General features: G+C 48.2%; 1 protein-coding gene and 1 pseudogene across 1 annotated transcript in view; both read right to left on the bottom strand.

Moving 5' to 3' along the window:
- Positions 1-16,850, bottom strand: part of LOC127488198 (spermine synthase-like) — a 22,314-nt pseudogene extending 5,464 nt beyond the window's left edge.
- The window catches only part of ADCY9 (adenylate cyclase 9), a 197,015-nt gene that overhangs the window by 161,068 nt on the left and 18,983 nt on the right, over positions 1-16,964 (bottom strand). The window contains exon 3 of the mRNA XM_051836275.2: positions 16,862-16,902. The gene's annotated coding sequence lies outside the window, so the exon portion shown is untranslated. The remainder of the gene's footprint in view (positions 1-16,861; positions 16,903-16,964) is intronic.

The following is a 16,964-nucleotide window of genomic DNA, read 5'->3' as shown; positions in this document are numbered from 1 at the left end:
ACTCTCTCAGCCCCCTCACTTCCCCTCAAGCACCGTGAATCTCTCTGGAATTTCTAAAAGGCACCAAGATTTTCCATTCAATAAGACTGCTCCTTTGACACCCATCACTGCCACTGCATGTTCTGGACAGCTGCCAGAAGGCTTTGTTGGATGGAATGAAGAGCAAAGTTCGCAGGAAGGGGTAGATAGCGGAGTGAAAAAACTCCAACTCAAACAGGAGTATCTCACTGAAAAATCTTTACAACCAAGTATAAGAGATGCCATCACCTCACGTCTATAGATGCAGAAACTGGGGCTCAGATGAATTAATAAACCACCCAAGTCACTTGGCTAGCTTGCATTGGAGCAGGCAAACAAATCTAAGCTTGTCCAACCTCAAGGTTTTCCTTCGGACGTCATGATGCCTCCTATCCCACGATGAGAACGATGCACTCTGGTATCTAGTCCCCTGCACTGCTCCACACCTGGAATTCTGGAGATGCATCTTGGGAAGATACATCAACAGTGTGGCCGCCGGAAAGCACAGGAAGTGCATGGTCCTCCTGCAAAAACCACGAAGTGGTGTAGGTCCCTCCAAAGAGGGAAAGGACAAGTCTTCTCTGAGATCTTAAATGCCTATCTCACCGACAGCTTGAGCTTGGGCTGGGCTGCAGACTGAAATGAAGAATGCTCAGGCAGTTCTAACTAAGATGCCTGAGGTAACAAGACAGAAGAGTTGGCTCCAGGCTTATGCCAAGAGAAGGATTCTCTCCTGGAAATGCCTGAGTAGGCGTCTCCTGCAGCCTGCACGTTCCACTTTCTCCAGCTCTGATGCCTCCATCTCTGGCTCTTTCTTACAGATAGTGGCTACACAGAGGTGGGAAGCTTAGCCAAACAGGTTTGGGAGAAACCACTTTGGCCAAATAAAGAGACTAGTGAGTATGTTGGTGGGGAAAGCATTTCCACGTAGCGGGATGGATTACGACTGCTCTCCCGTACCTGCTAAAGGTCAATCTCAGGGGCAAAGGCAAAGGCTTGGCCTAAAACATCACTCCACGTTGGTGTCGCTGTTCCCGAAATTTCCCCTTCAAAAATTTCTTTCTCTAGGTTTCTCTCCCCAGGAGAACTCCTCTGGGGAGGAGAGCATTAATTGACTCATGGTAAAATATTAGAAACACGATCAAATGAATCTTGAAAGTCGCATTTAGGACTTGAAAGCCCAATTTAGGAATCTCTGACAGCCTCTGCTTACACATTCCAGGGACACAGAAACCACAACCAGGCAGAGGGCTTTAGTTAGGGGAGCCTCATTTCTTTACTCAGTCACTGCTGACTCCGTCCTGGGCAACAGAAGTGGTATGGCAATTGGAGAAGCAGCCCAAGACTTCAGCATTGGGTAAAAGAAAACGTGCAAACCAAGCAGACTGCGCCCAAGTCCACTGGTGGGAAAGCACCCCCAGCCTCCACACCCCATCCCCATCTTTCAGTCGGGATGAACGTGAAAAGTGGCTGTTCTCAGACCTCAGTGATGTGAGCACGTCACTGTGATGTGGGTGACATGTTGCTAACAGGCAGAGGGGATGAGCGGTATTTCCTGCTTCTCAGGATGCATGTTTCTGTATGTTAATGACTATTGGATAGCTATTAAGGTACTAGAATGGATAAATAAATGTGTATAGGGCCAGCGCTGTGGCACAGTAGGTTATTCCTCCACCTGCAATGCCAGCATCCCATATGGGCACCAGTTTAAGTTCCAGCTGCTCCTCTTCCTATCCAACTCTCCTATGGCCTGGGAAAGCAGCAGATGACCCGAGCACTTGGGCCCCTGTATCTGTGTGGGAGACCTGGAAGAAGCTCCTTGCTCCTGACTTTGAATCGACCCAGCTCCAGCTGTTGGGGCTATTTGTGGAGTGAACTAGCAGATGAAAGACCTTTCTCTCTGTCTCTCCCTCTCACTGTCTGTAACTTTACCTCTCAAATAAATAAATAATTTTAAAAGTAATTTCAAATAAATAAATGTGTGCAGGGTCCTTTCACAATAAAACTGGTATGATTTGATCCACGTGTTTATAAAAATTGGGGCTGTTAAGTCTGACCACATATCACTGTGTTAGAATATGGGCTTTTTCAAGGGTGAAGAGGCAAGTCTTTTTTTTTTTTAAGATTTATTTATTTATTTGAATGGCAGAGTTACAGACAGAGAGAGGAAGAGAGGGAGAGAAAGGTCTTCCATCTGCTGGTTCACTCCTCAGGTGGCTGCAACAGCCAGAGTTGTGCTGATCCAAAGCCAGAAGCCAGGAGCTTCTTCCAAGTCTGGCACGTGGGTACAGGGGCCCAAGCACTTGGGCCATCTCCCACTGCTTTCCCAGGCCATAGCAGAGAGGTGGATGCAAAGAGGAGCTGCCAGGACTCTAACCGGAATCCATGTGGGATGTCAGCACTGCAGGTAACGGCTTACCCACTAACACCACAGCGCCAGCCCTGAAGATGCAACTCTTAACCACAGCATAACTACTCACATTTTCCTTGAAAAAAAAAAAAAACCTGACAGCTATAGAATACACTCTGTGCATTCATAATAGGTATTTTATATATTGCAGTGTCAACATTTTTAAACTAAATGTTTTACTTAAAAAAAGGGGGGGGGATCACAATCAGGCAAGAAAGCCTATCCCATGACTGCACCTATAAAGTTAACCTTAAGCCAAAATGTCCTTCCTACAGCTTTCTCCCCTCTGCACGGCCCTGGAAGCACATGTGCTTCTGAAAGACCCCCACCAGTCTCTCCTGGGAACCCCAATTCTCTCAGGTGTCCTTGTGGCTGCTTCTTAGACTGTTGTCTGTCCAGGATGTCTCTGATGGGCTCACTCTAGATCGTCAAGAAACCTCTGTGTGTGATAAAACTACACAGAGTACAGAGGCCCAGTAATTTGTGCACACACACACACTTACACACACAAAAGCCTCCAACCTTAGGGAACACCACAGACCCAGGAAGAGGCACTCCTGGTGTAAGAAGCTGCAAGTCCCTTGGGATAGTTCATGCAATACACGGGCAGCACTCTCAGGACACTTGTGCAAACAAGGAACAGAGGAATTTTAGCTACGGGGCCAGCCCTCAAAGCAGTCCTGGGAAAGTCAATCACCCAAGCCTCATGGGAAAAGCAGGAATGTGCCAGCAAAGTGAGCCCCCGAGGCACTGGAACTGGAAGGCCACTCCCGGTCAGTAGGCCTCCATGGCCTCTACCCCAGTGCTCTGCATTAAGATCACTCAGCTCCCCTCTCTGGCTCTGCTTCTGCTAATCCATTTGTTCCTCCTCCCCCACAGAGTATGAAATTGATTATACTTGCCAGCCCAGCAGGCCAGGGCTGCCACATCAAGCCCCCAGGGAGACCCCAGGCCAGTGCTGCTCAAGGACGAGCTGGAGGAGGGGGTTCCAGCATCTGAAGGCACCGCAGTTTCTCTTGAGAGAAGATCAGAAGTACAACTGGTGACCGACAAGTGTAGAGGTGCGGAGGGGCTCATCTCAGCGGACGGAGGAAACACAAGAACATAGACATCTTGGCTATGGCTTCCCCAGGAAATCAGCTGGTTTCTGATATCTGGACTACAGAGGGGATCACAGGAAAATCACCGCATGCGATCAGCTGCTTCTTGTTGGTGATCTTTGGGGCTGCTGAAGAAGGCTTTAACCCCAAATGGATTTTTTGGCTCCTGATTTCAGCCTGGCAGGTTTCAGGAGTGAACCAGCAGATGGAAGATCTCTCTCTCTCTCTCTCTCTCTCTTCCCTTTTCTATTACTCTGCCTTTCAAACAAATAATTACTCTTTAAAAAAAAAAAAAAAAAGGAGAGGAGGAAGAACGTAGGAAGGAAGGGAAAGGGTGGCAAGGAGGAAGGAAGGAAAATGAAATTCATATGTTCCGGGGGCAACTCTTTCTTGTTTTAGCCATACCCATCCTTGGTTATCTGAGGAACACAAAATCACCAAGTCAAAACCACTAATATCCACAAAGGGCCACAGCAAACTGCTCTCACTGGAGACCAAGCCACACTCAGGGCTATCCCAGGACCCTGCAAATGTCTGTGCATGCCCCACCCCCTCGATTCTCCCCACTATGGCAGAGCATGTCTGTCCTGTGGAGCCAGCCCAGGTGCTCTGCAGTCCTACTTGTTGAAGGAGGGCCCCACTGGGCTGCAGTCTGTCTACCCTGGCCTGGCCCATCCCTGCACAGCCCTTTCGAGCACACTTCCTTTGAGATGACTGGAGCCTTTGCTTACCAGGCAATTTTGTCATGTCTAGTTTTCTCCAGGGTAGACTCTTCTACTGCAAGAAAGACGTAATAGCTAGTTAGCCTCGCAGTTCTATCTCTAAGTGTAAATCAGTAAATGGACATCTGATTCCACATTTAAAAAACAAATTGTTGCCGCCACCATGGCTCACTAGGCTAATCCTCTGCTTTGTGGTGCCGGCACACCGCGTTCTAGTCCTGGTCGGGGTGTCGGATTCTGTCCCGGTTGCCCCTCTTCCAGGCCAGCTCTCTGCTGTGGCCAGGGAAGTGCAGAGGAGGATGGCCCAAGTATTGGGCCCTGCACCCCATGGGAGACCAGGATAAGTACCTGGCTCCTGCCATTGGATCAGCGCGGTGCGCTGGCCGCAGCACGCCAGCTGCGGCGGCCATTGGAGGGTGAACCAACGGCAAAGGAAGACTTTTCTCTCTGTCTCTCTCTGTCACTGTCCACTCTGCCTGTCAAAAGAAAAAAGAAATGGTTTAAGCCAGAAGGGAGGCCATGTCGGGGAGTGGTAAGGAATGTGAAGGAGGAAAGGACAAAGCACTTCCGGCACTGGAGGGAGAAAACACCAGGCAGGAAGGAGGCCCTAGGACATGGGCACAAACTGGACCAAGACAGGCTAAGCAATGAATATTTAGTCTCCTGTCAAAAGACATTTACTATTATGTGGGTTAAAAACAGTTGAACCTGCCATTTTTCTTTGCTTTTAGTAGACCACCTAGTGGTTGCAAGACCCTATGTGATGTGCAGCACTGGACACGCTGGTCCAGTGTATCTAGGGGTAGGGGTGGGCAGTCCATGTAGAAAACAACCGATGGTATGAGTCAACAGGGCTGAGCATTGTGCCAGTGAGGGCTGCCAATCAGGAATGCTAGGGAGAGCAGAGATGTTCCACCATTCTGCTGATACACACTTGGGCGAAGCTCTGCAACAATGCTTGGCACACAGCAATCCAGCAGAGGCAGCCCCCTGCTCCCAGAGGCTCACAGGTTGTCTGGGGCCACAGACTGAGTTGTTCAGAACTGGGTTGCACTGTGGTAGTAATTAAAATGGAGAGATGTTCCAGTTCTGTTACTCGAGACCCTCTCCCTGAGATCTGGAGGTGTGGTAGAAGAGAGAAGACAAGACGGTCGGGGCCAGTGCTGTGACGCAGAGGGTTAACACCCTGGCATGCAGTGCCGGCATCCCATATGGGCGGTGGTTCGAGACCCGGCTGCTCCACTTCCAATCCAGCTCTCTGCTGTGGCCTGAGAAAGCAGTAGAAGATGAAACAGGACTTTGGGCCACTGCACTCATGTGGGAAGATCCGGAGGAAGCTCCTGGCTCCTGGCTTCGGATCGGTACAGCTCCGGCCATTGTGGCCAACTGGGGAGTGAAGCAGTGGATAGAAGACCTCTCTCTGTCTGCCTCTCCTCTCTCTGTGTAGCTCTGACTTTCAAATAAATAAATAAATCTCTCTCTTTTTTTTTTTTTATTTGACAGGCAGAGTTAGACAGTGAGAGACAGAGAGAAAGGTCTTCCTTCTGTTGGTTCACCCCCCAAGTGGCCGCTATGGCCGGCGCTGTGCCAGTCAATCTGAAGCCAGGAGCCAGGTGCTTCCTCCTGGTCTCCCATGTGGGTGCAGGGCCCAAGGACCTGGGCCATCCTCCACTGCACTCCCTGGCCACAGCAGAGAGCTGGACTGGAAGAGGAGCAACTGGGACAGAATCCAGCGCCCAAACCGGCACTAGAACCCGGTGTGCCGGCGCCGCAGGTGGAGGATTAGCCTAGTGAGCTGCAGTGCCAGCAAATAAATAAATCTTTTAAAAAAAGACAAGCCGGGGTCAAGGCTTAGACACTGCAGAGGGAAAGAAGTTTCTCGCAGTAAAGCAGAGGCGGAAACATGCACAGACCAAGGCGGGGCTTGGTTTGACCAGAAAAGTGCTCGCGGTTAAGATCGAGGCAGGAACCAAGGCTGAGGAACACCCAGTTGGTGGGAAAGGAAACTCACAAAAGACTCTGGATAGGCATCACAGGTCTTGAGTGATGGGAAGAATTTCGACAAAAACAGGTAATAAGACACAGAAGAAGTGCTCTCCATGTGGTAAACTGGACAAGGGCTTCCTCAAAGGTGTCTAAGTCCTATTCCCCATGACCCTTGAATAGATCACCCTATGTAGTAGAAAGTACTTTGAGATATAATCAAATTTTTAAAGACCTTGAGAGATTATCCTGCATTAGTCATGTGGGCCCAAAGGAATCACAAGAGTCCCTGAAAAAATGGAGGTGGGGATTAGAGTACTAGAAATGACAATAACACCAAGAAATTGGAATGAAGCGAGGAAGGGAGCCGCTGGCCAAGGCATGAGGACAGACGCTAAGCTGGACTGCAGGGCATTCTCTCCTGAAGCCCTCAGGAAGAACGCAAACTTTCACACATGTACATTTTAGTCCCTTAAGCCTCAGGTCAGACTATCTGCAAGATAACAAATTTGTAGCATTTTGAGGATTAGATTATAGCAGCAACAGAAAATTAATGCACTGTAGCATCAGTGGAAATTCTACTCTGATGTCATTCCCTATAAAATCTCCCTCTCCACACCCATGCAGTTCATTATGGTCCATCTCATATGAGTGCCAGTTCAAGTCCTGGTTGCTCTGCTTCCAACCCAGCTCCCTATTAGTGTGCCTGGGAAAGAAGCAAAAGACAGCCCAAGTGCTAGTGTCCCTGTATCCACATGGGAGAACCAAATGGAGTTCCAGGCTGCTGGCTGCAATCTGGCCTAACCCTGGCTGTTGCAGCCATTTGGGGAGTGACCCAGAAAATGGAAGATTCTCTCTCTCTCTCTTTCTCTCTCTCTCTCTCTTTCTCTCTGTCTCTCTCCACCCTCTTCCCTCCCTCCTCTATCACTTGTTTTTCTTTTAAAGATCTATTTATTCTGAAAAGCAGATTTACAGAAAGAGGGAAGTAGAGACAGAGAGAAAAGGAGAGAGATCTTCCATCTACTGGTTCATTTCCCAGATGGCCACAGTGGCCAGCACTGGGCCAGGCTGAAACCAGAAGCCAAGAGCTTCATCCAAGTCTCCTAAAGGGGTAGCAATGGCCCAAGTATTTGGGCCAACTTTCACTGCTTTTCCCAGGCCATTATCAGGGAGCTGGATTTGAAATGGAGCAGCCAGGACATGAACCTGCACCCACATGGAATACTGGCATTACAGATGGCAGCTTTACTTGTTATACCACAACATTGGCTCTATCACTCGCCTTTAAAATAATAGCCTAAGCCAGGCCAAAGTCAGGGGCTTGGAACTCCATCCAGGTCTCCTACATTGGTGGTAGAGCCCAAGTGCTTGGGCCATCTTCCACAACTTCCCCAGGTGCATCAGTATGGAGCTGGATCAGAAGCAGAGCATCCAGGACTTCAACCAGTTCTCTGACATATAATGCCAGCAGCACAAGCAGCAGCGTACCTCACTGCACCACGACACCATCCCTGATTCACTTTTTTAGTAGCTATAATAGTTACTACTTTCATTTGAAAAAGCAGAGCAATGGAGAGTGAGAGGAGAGAAAGAGACAGAGCTTCCATCCATTGGTTTACTCCCCCAATGCCTGCAACAATCGGGACTGAGTCAGGCCAAAGCCAGGGGCCACAGACTCCATCTGGGTCTCTCACGTGGCTGGCACAGACTCAGGTACTTGGCCGTCATCTGCTGCCTCCCAAGCACATAAGCAGGAAGCTGGATCAGAAGGTGGAGGTGAGATTTAAGCCCTTGCTCTCTGATATAGAAGGCGGGCATCTCAAATGGTGGCTTAACCTGCTATGTCATGAGACTGCCCCTGGGGCAATGATTCATATTAATACCCCTCATCCTAGAGCCCAAGATCTCCTGGGAGACAGAGTGAGCTCACATCAACATGCAATTGCAACACAAGGATATAGATGCTTTGATGAAGGTTGGCCCAGGGGGGTATAGAAGAGGAGAGCTAACTAACCCAGCTTCCCGGAGGTCAGAATCCTCCAGCACAGGCCTTAGCTGGGCACAGGCATAGGAGGAATCCAAGGTGATGGGGCTGCATTTAACAGCATGGAGGCAGGAGGAGACACAGGGAACCACAGACTAAGTGGATACACCCAGAACAGAGAATAGAGACTGAGCAGGTAGTTCCTGATTACAATGTGTGGGTAACTACTTCTCAGCTGCTGGCTGGGCCCCTTCTTGTTTGGCAGAGGTGGTGGTAGGGGTCTAGGGACGCTCTCCCTGGTGGTGATATAAACTGAACCTACATTTAGCACCATAGGAAGAAGCTCCCGGGGAGACTATTGGGCCGAGCAGCTCTAACCTTCTTTCTCCTGAGGGACACTTGCCTGAGAGTACTCTCTCTTGGGTTGCCATCACCACTACAACATGGACCTCAGTGTGAGCTGATTCCTCGTTATATCCTGAGTCAAGAGGTGATAAAAACCTTCCCATTGTTACATTCATGAGTGAAATAAGGAGGAGGAGATTCTTACCCTGGGAATAGCCTGGTCTCTCAAGCTGGTTTCTGGTCGGAGACATTCCAGGAAGGTTACTATCCCAAAGGACAGTGAGTGAGCTCACTACATGTAGGGGAAAGCATTACCTGGGGTGAGAAAATTTGAAGATGAAAAGAAGAGGAAGGCAAGGGGAATGAGATGAAGGAGGGAAGAAAGAAAAAAAGATGGAGAGGAAGAGGAATCAGGCATCTCCTCGTTGTACAGAAGGCCCAACTATTCAAGACTATGGAGAACCTTCTGGAACTCCTGACTTTACAGAATAAGATTAGGGGACTTTACTGGCAGAACAGGCTATGAGACCAAGGGACAGAGCAGCCCTTCATGCCTCAGGTAAACAATCCCTTTAAACCACTGACCTTGTCCATGATACAAAGACTATGTGTCAGCAGAGAAGGAACACACAAGAACTGTGATAATGAGGGGGAGATTCGGAAAATAACGGTTTTTTAATTGTCACTGTTTGAGCACTAAGACTCTGAAGCCTGAGAAGCAGTATTTTTTCCTCTCTAAGCCATCAGGAATAAATAAAAGGAGAACTCACTGTACTTAGTAAGCCTGCGTTGGTGTGGGCCCACACTCAGCTGAACATGGCGGAGGGGGTGGGCAAAGTGATCAAGAGCCTTCCCTGAGTTCCAGATGGTACAGGCATGGAGACTGGGGTGCTACAGTGGAGAAGGCAGAATGCCAACAGGAGTGAAGACTGTTCCAAAGAAAGCCACGGCAGCAGCATGTGGAGAAAGGTGGATGGACGAAGACCCTCTAAAGAGGACTGCAGTTGGTATTGGTCACCCTGCTCCTCCTCAGCAGCGGATGTCCAGAAACAGATTGAGGCTGGGCTAGATTAGGTGTGGAGAGCTTCGAAGGAACACACACAGGCAAGAGAGCTGGACGCTCTGGCTCTACCACTAACTGGCCAGGCCACCTCGGGCCAGGCATTTCCTCTCTCTCTAGGTCCATTTCCTCATTTCAAAAAGGACAGTGGGTATAGAGCCACATCTCTTTATGACATCTAAGACCTATAGAGGTATAACCCAAACTCTATCAAAATGGGCTTCTTAAATTATCTTTCTTAGTCATCTTTTTTACAGCACCAGGAAGTGAACTTGCAAGAGGGTAGCCCTCCAGACTGTCCAAGCAGAGATCTGCTAAATTGGGTTCACACAGAATGAAGCCCCAGGAAAACTCATCTGCACGCAAGTCCATCACTTAATCCCAAAGGTTCTAAGTCTGAGAAAGCCTGGGGACACATAGGGTTTTCCTATTTAGAGAACCACTAGAAATGGTCACAGCACTTAAGGGTTCTTTTTCCCCAAATCTCTGAAACTTGACGTGACTCTTACACCCTCAAGACCTTGCTTCTGTTAAACTGATGTCACAGACTTACTGTGATGTAGCAGCTGGTGCATGACTAACCTGTAAGAAGAACTAACAGTGGCGCTTAAGACAGCACAGATGACAAAGAGGAATAACTTAGCAGTGGAAATTGGGAGGGCCTTTCTCAAGGCCCTGTGTAACTCAGCTTAGGCAGTGGCTTACCCTGTTCCTAATTAGATCCATCTTCTGTGATGTTCCCCCTATGATCAGGCCTGACAAACCTAGGATTAGGGTTGGGGTTGAGGCCCAAAGATACCACAAGCCAGCTTAACTCTCCCCTATCTCTTGACTTCTAGTTGCCAAGTAAGATTTTTTGGCCCCTCAGATGAAGGGTTGGAGGAAACTAAGAAACTCAGAAAAGACAGAATCAGACTAGAAGAAAAAGGATTGATTTGGAAAACTGGAGAGAGGGAAAGATAACTGAAATTCTGGATAAGAATGTAAATTCACCAAAAATGTACAATATTCACTCCTCCTGGTCAGAGTTGGCTAGTATGAGGTGGCAAGATTTGCTATTATCAGTGTTATTGTTTTGATTCTACATTCAAACAGCAGCACTTTAAAATAACTCTATGCAAATATACCTCATATTAAATAAAATTTATCAGTTTAAAGTATACAATACCACAGGTTTTCATATGTTCACAGGGTTTTGAGACCATCACCATTATTTAATTTTAGAACATTGCATTACCCTTACATTGAAACCCCTACCCATAAGCAGTCACTCCCCATTCTGCCCATTTTCCCAGCCCTAGGCACCTATTAATCTACCTTCTGTCTCTACGGATTTAAAACACAACAATTTGCCCCCTTTAGGTACTTTTTCCTACAGTTAGAATATATGATCATATGGCAGTGATGTCTTAAGATCTCACGACCCATAAACAAATGGCTAACAAGCACATGAAACCATGCTTAACAAAAGCATGCGTTTGGCCTACCCATTGAGACACCAGTGTCTCATATCAGAGTGGCTGGATTCAATACCTGACTCGAATTCTGTACTCCAACTTCCTTGCAAGGCAGATCTGGGGAGGCAGTGATTGGATTCCTGCTGGAATGAGTTCTCAGCTCCTAGCTTCGGCCCCGCCCAAGCCTCGACCATTGTGGGTTCTTGGGGAATGAATCAGTGGATAGGAGCTCTCTGTGTCTATCTCTCTCTGCCTCTCAAATAATTAAAAAACTTAAAGTGTTTAAGAATAAATTTTATATTATGTATATTTTACTACAATTAAAAGTAAATGATCTCATGACCCATGCCAAAAGGCTTAAGTCAGGGATGCCTTTCACGACACAAAAACTCTATATTTCTTCCTTTTAAATATAAAAATATAGCTCTTTATTAAACAGCTACACATAGGCAACATTAGCAAATGTACTTTTTAAAAATATATTTAAAAATATATTATTCATAGAGTAAGATTTAAATAAATAAACATTAAGCACAGGATGTTCTTTTCTCATTAACTTTTGATTATTGTTTTTAATCAATGATTTTGGTAAGGAGCTAGTGTTGTGGTGCAGTGGGTCAAGTCACCACCTGCAACACCGGCATCCCATATCAGAGTACCAGTTTGAGTCCCAGGTGCTACATTTGCAATCCAGCTCTCTGCCTGGGAAATCAGCCGAAGACAGCCCAAGTACTTGGGACCTCACGCCCATGTGACAGACCAACTGGGGAGTGAACCAGCAGATGAAAGATCTCTCTTAGCAACTCTGCCTTTTAGATAAGTAAATATTCTGGGGCCAGCACTGTGGTGCAGCAAGTAAAGCAGCTGATTGCATATGGACACCAATTCAAGTCCTGGCTGCTCCACTCCCAATCCACCTCCCTCTTGTGTCTCAGAAAGTACTGGAATATGGCTCAAGTCCCTGGGACCCTGCCACCCACATAGGAGACCTGGAAGAAGCTCTGCTACTTTCCCAGGGACATTAGCAGGGATCTGGATCAGAAGTGGAGCAGCCGGAACTCAAACCAGCACCCATATGGGATGCTGGACTGCAGCACTGGCTCCTACTACTCATTTTTTTTTTTTTGACAGGCAGAGTTAGACAGTGAGAGAGAGACAGAGGCAGAGACAGAGAGAAAGGTCTTCCTTTTCCGTTGGTTCACCCCCCAAATGGCCACTACGGCCAGCGCTGTGCCAATCCGAAGCCAGGAGCCAGGTGCTTCTCCTGGTCTCCCATGCCGGTGCAGGGCCCAAGCACTTGGGCCATCCTCCACTGCCTTCCCGGGCCACAGCAGAGAGCTGGACTGGAAGAGGAACAACTGGGACAGAATCTGGCGCCCCAACCAGGACTAGAACCTGGAGTGCTGGTGCCGCAGGTGGAGGGTTAGCCTAGTGAGCCGCAGCGCCGGCCCTACTACTCATTTTTTAACTCTCTCTCTCTTTCTCTCTCTTTTTAAAGATGTATTTATTTATTTGAAAGGCAGAGTTACAAAGAGGCAGAGGCAGAGAGAGAGAAAGAGGTCTTCCATCCACTGGTTCACTGCAATGGCTGGAGCTCCACCAAACCAAAGCCAGGAGCTTCTTCCAGGTCTCCCAAATGGGTGCAGTGGCCCAAGAAGCTGGCTGGGCCATCCTCTATTGCTTTCCCAGGCCATAGCAGAGAGATAGATCAGAAGTGGAGCAGCCAGGACATGAACCGGCACACATATGGGATGCTGGCACTGCAGACAGAGGCACTATGCCACAGTGCCGGCCCCTTCACTCTCTCTTATAAGCACCAATTTTTTTTTTTTTTGACAGGCAGAGTGGACAGTGAGAGAGAGAGACAGAGAGAAAGGCCTTCCTTTGCCATTGGTTCACCCTCCAATGGCCACCGCGGCCGGCGTGCTGTGGCTGGCGCACCGCGCTGATCCAAAGCCAGGAGCCAGGTGCTTCTCCTGGTCTCCCATGGGGTGCAGGGCCCAAGCACTTGGACCATCCTCCACTGCACTCACGGGCCATAGCAGAGAGCTGGCCTGGAAGAGGGGCAACCGGGACAGAATCCGGCGCCCCGACCAGGACTAGAACCTGGTGTGCCGGCGCCACTAGGCAGAGAATTAGCCTAGTGAGCCGCGGCGCCGGCAATAAGCACCAATTTTTATTTTATTTTTTTTTTTTTGACAGGCAGAGTGGACAGTGAGAGAGAGAGAGACAGAGAGAAAGGTCTTCCTTTGCCGTTGGTTCACCCTCCAATGGCCGCCGCAGCCGGCGCGCTGTGGCCGGCGCACTGTGCTGATCCGATGGCAGGAGCCAGGAGCCAGGTGCCTCTCCTGGTCTCCCATGGGGTGCAGGGCCCAAGCACCTGGGCCATCCTCCACTGCACTCACGGGCCATAGCAGAGAGCTGGCCTGGAAGAGGGGCAACCGGGACAGAATCCGGCGCCCCGACCAGGACTAGAACCCAGTGTGCCGGCGCCGCTAGGCGGAGGATTAGCCTAGTGAGCCGCGGCGCCGGCCAATAAGCACCAAATTTTAACAGCTAAGTCAATTTTGGAGGGAAGAAACACCATCAAGAACTTCCCTCTGAAATGAAATAATGATGCTCACTCCTCTAAACATCCAAATGGAAGGTCTATGAAAACCAAAATAAAATTTAAGATAAAGCCCACAGAGAAATTAAAAGTAACAAGAATCACATTCTATGGGTCAGTGCACTTCGAAGTCATCAGTTTGCTGTCTAATCATCCATCAGCTGACTTTCAAAAAAGTAACACCCTGGGGCAAGCACTGTGGCGCAGCAGGTAAAGTCACCACCCGCAGTGCCGGCATCCCATATGGGCGCCAATTCAAGACCCGGCTGCTTCACTTCCAATCCAGCTCTCTGCTGTGGCCTGGGAAAGCAGTGGAAGATGGTCCAAGTCCTTGGGCCCCTACACCTGTGCAGGAGACCCAGAAGAAGCTCTAGCTCCTGGCTTTGGATTAGCGCAGCTCCGGCCAACTGGGGAGTGAACCAGCGGATGGAAGACCTTTCTCTGCCTCTCCTTCTCTCTCTGTGTGTAACTCTGACTTGCAAATAAATAAATAAATCTTTTTAAAAAATAGCTCCTTAGCTCATCAAAATATACATTTTCCATTGTTTTTTAAATTAAAAATAAGTTTAAAAAAGAAAACTTGAAGGAATCCATAATTAATTGCCTGATTCGTTCAATGGCACATATAAGATTTTTATTTGTTTATTTGACAGGTAGAGTTACAGACAGTGAGAGAGAGACAGAGAGAAAGGTCTTCCTTCTGTTGGTTCACTCCCCTAATGGCTGCCACGGCCGGAGCTACGCTACGCTGATCCGAAGCCAGGGGCCAGCAGCTTTTTTCCTGGTCTCCCATGCGGGTGCAGGGGCCCAAGCACTTGGGCCATCCTCCACTGCTTTCCTGGGACCTCAGCAGAGAGCTGGACTGGAAGAGGAGCAGCCCATATGGGATGCCAGCACCGCAGGCAGAGGATTAACTTAGTGCGCCACCACACAGGCCCCTCAATGGCACATATAGTGTGTGGCCATCAAGAAGGCTGGTTGCAGCACACATGATTAGGGGAATTTATCATCTTCAAGTTTTCGCTTTCTTCCAAACAGTGTAAAATACTCACAATTCCAAGTATGAAGGGACACAGACCATCTCTTTTGAGAATTCCTTAGGACAATATGGGTGCCTGAGCTGTTTGTTCTTCATAGAGTGACAGGGCTTCCGTCAAACTGACAGTTCTCTGTGTAAAGTATTTCTCATCCTGCTTCGATACTTTCATCAAGAGGTCAAGAATCAGCCTGAGAAACTCCCATGTGGAGTCTCCTGGAGATGTGGGGATTGGAATGGCTATCAAATCATTAATCACGTAATCAAATTCTCTCTCTTCTCTGGCACACCTCCAGTACTGGAATACAGTCAGAATCTGATATCAGTCTCCGTTAAGACTGAGACATCACCACACATTTTTCTCACGTATTTTACATCCATCAATCAGCATTTGGTCACATAATATGCCTCCATCTCCACCTCCCAGAATCAGTGCATCTCTGCCAGTGTAATCTTCCTTGCCGCTGCCCACAATGGCCCGGGTATATGCCAAATCACCCTGATTAACATCCAAATTAACATCACCACTGAGGATGCAAATGTTTCCAAATTGTTCTCAGTGTAGATTTTTTTTTTTTTTTTGACAGGCAGAGTGGACAGTGAGAGAGAGAGAGACAGAGAGAAAGGTCTTCCTTTTGCCGTTGGTTCACCCTCCAATGGCCGCCGCGGCTGGCTGGCGCACCGCGCTGATCCGATGGCAGGAGCCAGGTACTTATCCTGGTCTCCCATGGGGTGCAGGGCCCAAACACTTGGGCCATCCTCCACTGTACTCCCTGGCCACAGCAGAGAGCTGGCCTGGAAGAGGGGCAACCGGGACAGAATCCGGCGCCCCGACCGGGACTAGAACCCGGTGTGCCAGCGCTGCTAGGCGGAGGATTAGCCTAGTGAGCCGCGGCGCCGGCCCAGTGTAGAATTTTAATGTTCAGAACAAGTCTTCATCATACACTTCTATGTCCTTCTCAACCAGGCACCCATCAGCAGTGGGTCAGTATCTGTCAACGGCCCCTCCTCACCCAATACTGTCCTGACTCAATTCTTTCACTCTTTCTTCTACTTTGTTCAAAAGACTATCAATCTCTTCTTTGCCCTGTGCATCACTGTTGTAACTCTGAAGGTCTAGCAACACCATGTGGATAAATTCTCAAAATGGTAAAGCTGCCATTTTTGTTTGTGTAGGTTGCTAAACAGCCATGGTCCTGCCAGGTATGCACTGATTCTACCATTCCTTGCTCCTGGAAAATGAATTGGAGGCCTTTTGGAATGGTCTCATCATTAGTTTTGGCACTGAGCATGAATTGAGCACACTATGCTATGCTGCTGCTATAGTGAGTCAAGGCAGAGTTGTGGGAGGTGGGGGTTGGGGGAGGGAAGAGGGGGGGAACCACCATGTGTCAGGCTATGGCCTGTGGCCAGCAAGGAATGCACTGTGCAGGGGAAGCCAGTGCTCTTTCTATTAAAGGACAATTTTTCTCAAAAAATATGGAAACAACCCATCCTCCCAACAGTTAGAGACTTTTTAAAACAAATCTACTCAAAACACTTTTTCTTAGCATGCTCTATAAATAGCTCACAAATTGTCTTTTAAGAATAATTTTCTTTAAAGTCTGCTTTCCTTATAACAAAAGAAAAACCTCCAAAGAATTCAATTAAGCACCTTTTTAGAAATACAATACGGTTTTTGGAGCAGAGGCAGACAATGAGTTCTTAGCCTTCTATGTGGCTTCTCCAGTCACAGATTTCTCCACCACCAATAACTATAAAATGTCTATAGCTCATTCATTATAAAAACAAAAACCATCCCAATAACAATTAATTGTTGGCAATCCGTCTGGTTTGGCAGGAGGGATGTTGAAACGGGCTCTTTTTGATGAAACAGGCCTTTCCTACAGGCCAGGCCTCCAATGGCCAGGTTTGTGTTCCGTGACCCTACACTGGTCTCTGTTGATTGGACTACAGCTGGTTCTCCAGAGTCTTGGCTAGTCTCTTGACTGAGGGAATTCTAATTCTGAGAGCTTGGGACGGCCCTTTCCTGCCTTACACATAGACTGGAAAGAGGCACAGCCAGTCTGCACAGAGTACTCATTGAAGCAAGTACACCAAGAAGTTGACCTACTTCTTAATGGCTTTCCAGTTCTTACCTCAAGTCCCTTCCTGAGGCCCAGTGGAATCCACCTGTACCCTTAGGGAAGAGAGAAAAGCTAAATAAATCCCAAGCCTTAATTAAAAAGTGAAAGAAGAGGG

Source organism: Oryctolagus cuniculus, chromosome 19 (genome assembly GCF_964237555.1).
Source record: "Oryctolagus cuniculus chromosome 19, mOryCun1.1, whole genome shotgun sequence".
Classification (NCBI taxonomy): domain Eukaryota; kingdom Metazoa; phylum Chordata; class Mammalia; order Lagomorpha; family Leporidae; genus Oryctolagus; species Oryctolagus cuniculus.
This window is presented reverse-complemented; position numbering and strand designations above follow the sequence as displayed.